This window comes from Diospyros lotus, chromosome 13 (assembly GCF_014633365.1).
Source record: "Diospyros lotus cultivar Yz01 chromosome 13, ASM1463336v1, whole genome shotgun sequence".
Classification (NCBI taxonomy): Eukaryota; Viridiplantae; Streptophyta; class Magnoliopsida; order Ericales; family Ebenaceae; genus Diospyros; species Diospyros lotus.
In genome coordinates this window covers 26,775,119-26,784,461 of record NC_068350.1, presented here as the reverse complement: position 1 = coordinate 26,784,461, position 9,343 = coordinate 26,775,119, and positions in this window count along the sequence as shown.

Genomic DNA, 9,343 nt, shown 5'->3' with positions numbered 1-9,343 from the left:
TGACCTCTATGTAGGTGGAGAATCAAGCAAAGGAAATGGAGTGTTGGAAGGTTAAAGATAAAGAAGCAAGGGAGAAATGCATGTGAAGTATATGTATTTTGTGGTTTAGTGGTTAATGTTGTAATTATTTTGTTAAATATGTAATGAATGCTTAATGTGGGTAAAAGATGGCAAACTTGAATGTTTTGGAAGCCATTTGAAGTGTAAAAGCATTCTGGAAATTTTGGGTTTTAGAAGAAAAAAATATATATTTTTAAAAAAAAAAAAAAGAGTTGAGGCAGTGTGCTAGCTGCTGCTGCCCGCGCCCCCCTTGCTGCTGTGATGTCTTTTTTTTTATTTTAATTTTAATTTCCGTTTATTTAATTATTTCTGATATTTGAGAAATTATGGAATAAATTATTTTTAAATAAATAAATAAAGGAGTATTTTAGCCTCTAAATTAATTATTAAATTAATATGAATTTGAGGCAAATGTGGGAAAAATTTCTATATTATGGGAAATTAAATAATGGAGTATTTTCCTTAAATTTTGAAATTGGATGAGGATGTTTTGATGTTGTATTTCAAAATTTATTTCCTAAGTGTTTGGAAAATTTGGTATTTTGAAATAAGTAAAGGGAAAAAGCAATGGAGATTTGATAAGGAAAATTTTGTTAAATTTTTCCAAGAACGGTTAATCCAAATATTTTCCAAAGAATTTGGAAGTGAGATAAATGGGTTAATGGTTAGGGCAAAGAAAAGAAAAATTAAATTCTTATAATTGAGGCATTATGCCATAATTTATATGAAGCTAGCGAGTTAGTTTATTTCTTCAATCCTGGGAAGTCATCCTTAGCTCTTCATTAAGAGCTTGCGAAGGGGTGGCATTTTACGAGGTTTCGGGTTTTATTTTCGCGGGGACGCTTCGTTATTTCCCGAATCCTTGAGTGGAGCGAAGGGAGGGCAAAGCCTAGTTCCCACCTAGGCCGTTTCTCATTGAAACGTAGCCGTCTCTTCATCTTTACCCTAGTGTGTGAATAATAGGTTGACTATTCGTAACACCCGTAGGTGGGAGCGGGGCGTTACATCATGTTGAGCCCCATTTCTTTCACGTCGCTCCTTTGAGTTCATTCGATATAGGGAATCTAGGTTAGACCCAGAACCTGTCTTTGAATTGCCACCGATCGTTCCAAGTTTTTCAGGAGGCTTTGCGTCGGATCGACTAAGGAGTTAAGGTTAGCTCATTTGCTTAGCACTGGGCTCATGCAAGGGATCCAAATTAGCCTGCGGGCATGGCATCAGAACACATCCGGGAATTTAGGAGGGTCTGGGGTCTTAGCACCAGATTGCACTTTGTCGAGCCGGATCTTCTAGGATGTGGACTTACTGTTGCCTTTGCTGGCCCCTTGCTGCCATACCTCGTGGATCTGTCACTCTTCTACGTTGTATTCAATTCGTGACACCTGCACTAGATCTTACAACAAATACACAAAGAAAATTATCTGTGAGACAATTTATATGGTTAAGCGTACCTTTCCCACTTTCACATCAAGAATTCCTTGATGGGAATATCTGAGGCATGGATATGCGATGGAGTGGATAATCATATCAATATTTTGTTGTGGTGGTTCGACATGCCTTGCCTACGTCCGCGACAAGAAAACACTTGTATTGATATCTAGTTTCGGCGGTAAAACATGCCTTGCCTACTTCTGCGATAAGAGAATACTTGTATTGATATTTTGTTTTGGAAGTTCAGCGCGCCTTGCCTGTCGCTACAAAAAAATTGGCATTTAGCGGCGGTTTTTTTCGCATTTAGAGGCGGTTAAAACCGCCACGAAAAATCAATTTTTTTGTAGTGTGTGTCTGTGATAAGAGAATACTTGTATTGATATTTTGTTTCGACAGTTCAGCGCGCCTTGCCTACGTCCGCGATAAGAGAATACTTGTATTGATATTTTGTTTTGGATATTCGGCATGCCTTGCCTACATCCGCGACAAGAGAATACTTATATTGATATTTTGTTTTTGCAGTTCGGCACGCCTTGCCTACATCCATGACAAGAGAATACTTGTATTGATATTTTGTTTCGACTGTTCGACACACCTTGTGTAACATCCCGTTCGAGCGATAGGAAGGACCGAAACAACTTATCCTGATGGGCCTACACGAACTTCCCAGGGGAGTCACCCATCCCTGGATTACCCCAGGTCAAGCACGCTTAACTTGGGAGTTCTTTGCCAACATTCAGCCCAAAAGGTATCCAGCTGGTGTTGTTTTCTTTCTTACACTATCCTCAATATATACTAATCTCTCTGGGCTCTCTGGGTATTACATTCTCCCCCCCTTAAGCACATGACGTCCTCGTCATGCGACCTTACAACTGGTCCCAGCTAGACATGGCCAAAATTGAACCGGACCGGCGGTTCGAACCGGAACCGGACCGGCCGGAACCGGACCCGGAACCGGCCGAACCGGAACCGGAACCGGAACCGGACCGAACCGGCGAAATTCGGTCCGGTTCCGGTTCAAGGTTCCGGAGAACCGGAACCGCCGGTTCCGCGGAACCGGAACCGCCGGTTCCGCGGAACCGGAACCGGAACCGCCGGTTCCGGTCCGCGGAACCGGAACCGGAACCGCCGGTTCCGGTCCGCGGAACCGGCCCCCCTCCCCCCCCGTGCGCGTGCGGCCGCGCACGGTGCACCCCCCCTCCCCCCGTGCGCGGCCCCCCCCCCTCCCCCCCGTGCGCGGCGCGCCCCCCCCCCCCCCCCCCCCCCCCCCCCCCCCAACGGTCCAAATTGGACCGTTGGACAGCCCCCCCCCCCCCCCCCCAACGGTCCAAATTGGACCGTTGGACAGCCCCCCCCCCCCCCCCCCAACGGTCCAAATTGGACCGTTGGACGACAGCCCCCCCCCCCCCCCAACGGTCCAAATTGGATTGGACCGTTGGAACCCCCCCCCCCCCCCCCCCCTCAAACTTTTTTTTTTTTTTTAAATTTTATAATTCCTATCTATATATACCCCTCCCTCCCCCACTCATTTTTCACACTTTCTCTCTATCTCTCTCTCTCTCTCTCTCAAGTCTCAAGCTATTATTATTCTCTCAATTTTGTCTCTCATTTAATATTTTAATTTCAATTTCTTCAATCTTCTCATTTTGTTATTTATCAATTTATTCAATTATATTATTAATTATTTATTACTTGTTACTATATTATTTTATCATTATTATATTTTTTTATTATCATACTTTTTTCAAAAAAATGGCAAGTGAAGGTAGAAATGTTGAAAATGTTGAGTTTGAAGCTCAAAATTTTCAAACACAAGAGAGTGAAACTCAACAAAAGGGAGGTGGAAAAATTTCTACTTCTGATATTTTTAATATTCATTTCAAGAAAACACCAAAAGGAGATGGTAAATTTGATGTATCTTGTAATTATTGTAATCAAGTATACAAATTCAAGCAAGGAGGTGGATATGGTACTTTCGCCCGACATTTGCAAACAAAGCACCCGCTCAAGGTTGGATTGAGCCGCGATCAAACACAAATATCCGGGTTTGCTACCTCTTCAAACTCTCCTCAATTATTTCATTATAATGAAGCTAATTGTAGGTCTGGTTTAGCTGAAATGGTAGCAATTGATCATTTATCTTTTAGTTTTGGTGAAAAATTAGGTTTTACTCGATTTTGTCAAAACTTTGTTAATCCTAGTTTTAAATCAATTCCTAGAAATACTTTGAAAAGGAATTTGTTAAAATTGTTTAAAAACTCAAAAATTGAATTGATAACATATTTTCAAAACAATAATATTAATGTTTCTATTTGTAGTGATATTTGGAGTGATCATTGGCAAACTCATTCATATATGGGTATTACTTGTCATTGGGTTGATGAAAATTATGTTTTACAAAAAAGAATTCTTGCGTATCGATGTTTTGATGAAAGTCATAATGCTGAAAATATTTGTAGAATAATTCAACAAATTTTACAAGAATATAGATTAGTTAATAGAATTTTTTCAATTTCTTTTGATAATGCATCGGCTAATACTGCTTCTATTAATGAATTGAAAAGAATTTGCCAACCAAATTTTGGTGGAAGATTTTTTCATGTTAGATGTGCATGTCATGTTTTAAATTTATGTGTTCAAGATGGTATTAAGTCACTTAATTCTTATTTAGATCCAATTAGAAATGTTATTTCTTATATTTGGGTACACCCTCGAACTGCAAAAGCATGGGCACATTTTTGCACCTCCAATGGTCAAACCCCAAAACGTTTTTCAAAAGATGTCCCTACTCGTTGGAACTCAACTTTTAAATTACTTAATCAATCTTTTGAATATAAAGATTTATTGTGTTCTTTTGCAGCAAATTATATTCCACAATATCCTATTTTTCCAACTATGTGGAATGTTTGTAGTTCAATTTTGAATATTTTACGAATTTTTAATGATGCTACTCATACACTTAGTAGTGTTTATAAACCAACTTCACATCAATTTTTAATAGAAGCAATGAATGTGGCCGGTGTATTAATGGAAGGAATTAATGTTGAAGAAATTTGTCATGCTGTTTTAGAAATGAGAGAAAAATGGTTACGTTATTATCAATTTATTCCTGAAATTTTTCTTGTTACTATGGTATTTGATCCTAGGTGTAAATTTGATGGTTTAATTGAGTGTTTGTCTAACTATTATTCGTTGTTAGGATTAGAAAATAATGAAGAAATTGATGTGAATATTATAATTTCTAAGGTTAGAACTTTATGCAATCAATTATATGAAGCATATGTTATTGCTCCTAGTAGTGAAGAATCATTTCCATCCATGGCTCCGCATTCCTCTTCCTCCCAACCAATGAAATGGGGTCATAAATTTTTAGATCAAAGGAGGAAAAAACCTAGATCGAGCTCACATTCGGAGCTCGAAACTTATCTAACCACAGTTTTTGAGTTTGGTGATGATACAGGTTTAAATTTTGAAATTTTGGAGTGGTGGAAAAGGCACAAGGAGACATTTCCAACTCTTGCAATTATTGCAAGTCAACTTCTTGCAGTTCCAGCTTCAACTGTAGCCGTTGAACAAACATTCAGTAGTGGAGGCAACATTTTGGACGAAAGAAGATCAAGATTGGCTCCAGAATCATTGGAAGCTCAAGTTTGCCTCGATGATTGGGAAAGAGCTAACATGCGACGTCAAGAAGAACTTATCCATTCATCATCATCTGACGAATGGGTTAATGATGGTTCAACAACGGCGACTTCCGACTCCAATGAAGATGCGTAGGATCCAAGTCCATATTTTATTTTTTTTCACATTTGTAAAAATTAATTACTTGTATTACATTTTTGTTGTAATTATTTTTTAATGAAATTAAGTCTAATTCTATTTTTTATTTTTTATTTTTCACATTTGTAAAAATTAATTACTTATATTACATACTTGTTTAGTTGTTTTAATTATTTTTAATGAAATTATTACTTATATTTCTTCAATTTTTAGTAGTGTTTTTTTATTAAAAATATGGTTGAGAATATTTATATTTACAATTACATTTAACAATTAAAAATCGAAACCAAACCGAACCGAACAACGGAACAAGGACCAAAATTGAATACAACAATATTTAAAAAAAAATTAAAAAAATTCGGTTTGAACCGGAACCGGAACCGTTGACCGAACCGGCTCAAACCGTTGACCGAACCGGTCCAAACCGTTGACCGAACCGGCACGAACCGGAACCGGAACCGAACCGTCCCAAACCGCCCTTGGGCGGTTCGGTTCAGGTTCAAAGATTTCTTGAACCGGAACCGGCGGTTCATGAACCGGAACCGGCGGTTCATGAACCGTGGCCATGTCTAGTCCCAGCTCTCCCCGGTCCAGTACCCCCGGCCTCGGGCTAGTACACGAGGCCCCAGTCTAGTACCCCCAGCCTTTGGCTAGTACACGGTCCCAACACACGACCCGGGTCGGCTCTGATACCACCTGTAACATCTCGTTCGAGCGATAAGAAGGACCGAAACAACTTATCCTGATGGGCTTACGCGAACTTCCCAGGGGGGTCACCCATCCCTGGATTACCCCAGGTCAAGCACGCTTAACATGGGAGTTCTTTGCCAATATTCAGCCCAAAAGGTATCCAGTTGGTGTTGTTTCCTTTCTTACACTATCCTCGATATATACTAATCTCTCTAGGCTCTCGGGGTATTACATTTAAGAAAGGAAACAACACCGGCTGGATACCTTTTGGGCTGAATGTTGGCAAAGAACTCTCATGTTAAGCGTGCTTGACCTGAGGTAATCCAGAGATAGGTGACCCCCTTGGGAAGTTCGCGTAGGCCCATCAGGATAAGTTGTTCCAGTCCTTCCTATCGCTCGAACGGGATGTTACAGGTGGTATCAGAGCCGACCTGGGCCGTGTGTTGGGGACCGTGTACTAGCCAAAGGCTGGGGGTACTAGACTGGGGACCGTGTACTAGCCCAAGGCTGGGGGTACTGGACCAGGGACACTAGACGGGGGAAAGCTGGGACCAGTTGTAAGGTCGCATGACGAGGACGTCATGTGCTTAAGGGGGGGATAATGTAATACCCCGAGAGCCCAGAGAGATTAGTATATATCGAGGATAGTGTAAGAAAGGAAACAACACCAGCTAGATACCTTTTGGGCTAAATGTTGGCAAAGAACTCCCATGTTAAGCGTGCTCGACCTGGGTAATCTAAGGATGGGTGACCCCCCGGGAAGTTCGCATAGGCCCATCAGGATAAGTTGTTCTGGTCCTTCCTATCGCTCGAACGGGATGTTATAGCTTGCCTACGTCCATGATAAAAGAATACTTGCGCTACCATTTTGCTTTTGCGGCCTCATCTTCATTTGGGCCCCTTCGGGGTTATCCGTTGCAAGGGATCTAGGTTAGACTCGACATTACCCGCTGAATTACTGTCATTCGTTCCAAGTTTACTAGGAGGCTTTTCCCCAAATCCTCCAAGGAGTCAAGGTTAGAACCTTAACTTAGCTCCAGACTCAAGCAAGGGATCCAGATTAGCCTACGGGCATGGCATCGGAACACATCTGGGAATCCGAGGAGGTCCGTGGTCTTAATGCCAGATAGCCTTTCATCAGATCGAACCTTTTAGGAATTGAACTTTTCCTCACCTTAATGGATGTGCCTCCACTAAGTTTGTAAGTATCAGTGTCCATCCTACCTTCTTGCCATAGTTCTTGTATCACATTTCATGATAGCTATATATATATATATGCATGATACATAGGGGATATACAAGGTTTGGCTTATAAGATCGCCTTCATCCATAGGAATACAAGGGGGTGTATTCTTTTATTCATTTCGGAAAGGTTACAGTATATGAAAAAACTTAAAAAGGAAACACCAATCCTCACAAAATTGGGAGGTACTCCTCGGGATGTACTACCTCTGACATTCTGCTCATTGTCTCTCTTAGCAATGTCTCTGATAAGAATGGCCAAGGAGAATCTTTTTGAATGCTTCATTTTTGATTTCCTCAAGCTCATTTATTTGAAGCTTCTCTTGAGGCATGCTTCAGTCAAATTTACTAGGAGGATTGTTGGCCCAAAGTGAGTTTATCATGTTGACCCATAGATTGGGAGCTTCCATAGTAGCATTCTTAAAGCGATTAAAATACTATCTCGAGCAAAGTAGCTCTTCTAGAAACTACCTTTGTGACTTCTATCAAGAGCTATGGTTAGGCTGCAATCTGCGATGGCACCAGCAATCTGGTCCGAAGCTTAACATGCAGCGGCACAGATAGCTATAAGAGGTTGGGATTCAACATTGACTAATACAAGGGCGCCATAATGTTTCTCCACCTCTTCATGCCTTCCACACTAAGAGACTTCATTCCCTTTATTCTTGTGGTGCCAAAGTTCACAAAGAGTTGATGAATAGTTACAACCAATGGAATTGATGTCCCCTCATTCACTGCTTCCATGCTTTGCTTCGAGAGATCTCAATAGCTCCAACTCCCCCAAAAACTCAAGAGCCACCTCAAGCTTTTCCAATGTGAGGTAGGACTTGGACACTAAACGTCACCCTTGCAGTCTTATAGATGATTCATTATTCTTGGGTCTACAATCAACTTTGTTGTTATAACCAATTAACGTAGAAAAATTCTTTTCGGCATAAACCAAGGTCCGCTCACAGATTTGAATTACCTCTTCATACCTCTGAAGCATGAGACAAGTCCCTCCCTTCAAAGGTTCAATACTGGGTCATCCTCGATGCCCTAGTAGGTAATGATCATACGTTTGTGTGATGTCGTAGGCAACCAAAAATAAAACCTGTACTCCTAAAAATATATGTAGTAGTGTGAGTAACGATTGTTCCCATAGAGAGTATTTAGCCTAGTTTTATGCTATGTGAACACTAATGGGGGGGGGTTTGAGTATAACGAAATCAATTTTAAGAATAACAACTAATCAATCAAATTAAAATATCAAAATCAATTAAAAGAACAAACCTTGGTCTAAGTTAACATCCACCATCAGAATCTTACATCTGATCATCAATACAAATCTATATCAATTCACACTCTAAATATTCACCGTTAGAATTATTTTTCTATCTCTCCTTAGTCATAGTTAATTAGAAAACAAGCAATCTAATCAACCCTAACTATTAAATAACCCAAAACAAGCGCTAAAGGTTTAATCTAATAGCAGCCTTACGAGTTAGAGAGATCGATGAAACTAAACAACACAAGCACAAGCAGTTGCATTTAATTTAGACGAGCGTTCTTCTTAAGATCTAATAATTTCTGACGCAACAAATCATTAAATCTTAGTTGCTTTACAAATTAAAGGGATCAAACAATTACCGATTTGATATCTAACTTAGCAGTAGATTGCAACGAATAATAAACTAGTAGGCCCCCTAGTAATTAAATAAAACAATCATGAAAATAGATACAGAAGAACATTCGATATTTAAAGCATAAATTGAATGATAAAAATAAATTAAATCTCACAGTTTTATTGATTCCGAGGCTTCCGTTTCCTTAAACCAAGTATAAAAACTTAGCCACACATGGCCATAGATTAAAACTCAAAAGAAAATAATAAAAATAAAAGAGCAAAGAGAACTTTTGTGCGCCTCCTATGCACCGTTCCTACGCTCCTGCTTGTTGCCTCAGGTCAATCCCCCCCCCCCCATTCTAAAAGCCTTCGTGACTATATATACTAGCATATGCGTTGAACCCTAGCTCTAATTGCTTCATGGGCCCCACATCAATTGCAATTGCACTTCGAGTGCACGCGGCTTACTTTTGGGCCTTCAATTTCCTTCTTCCAATTAACCTTTCTACTTTATAATATAATAAATATGTGGAC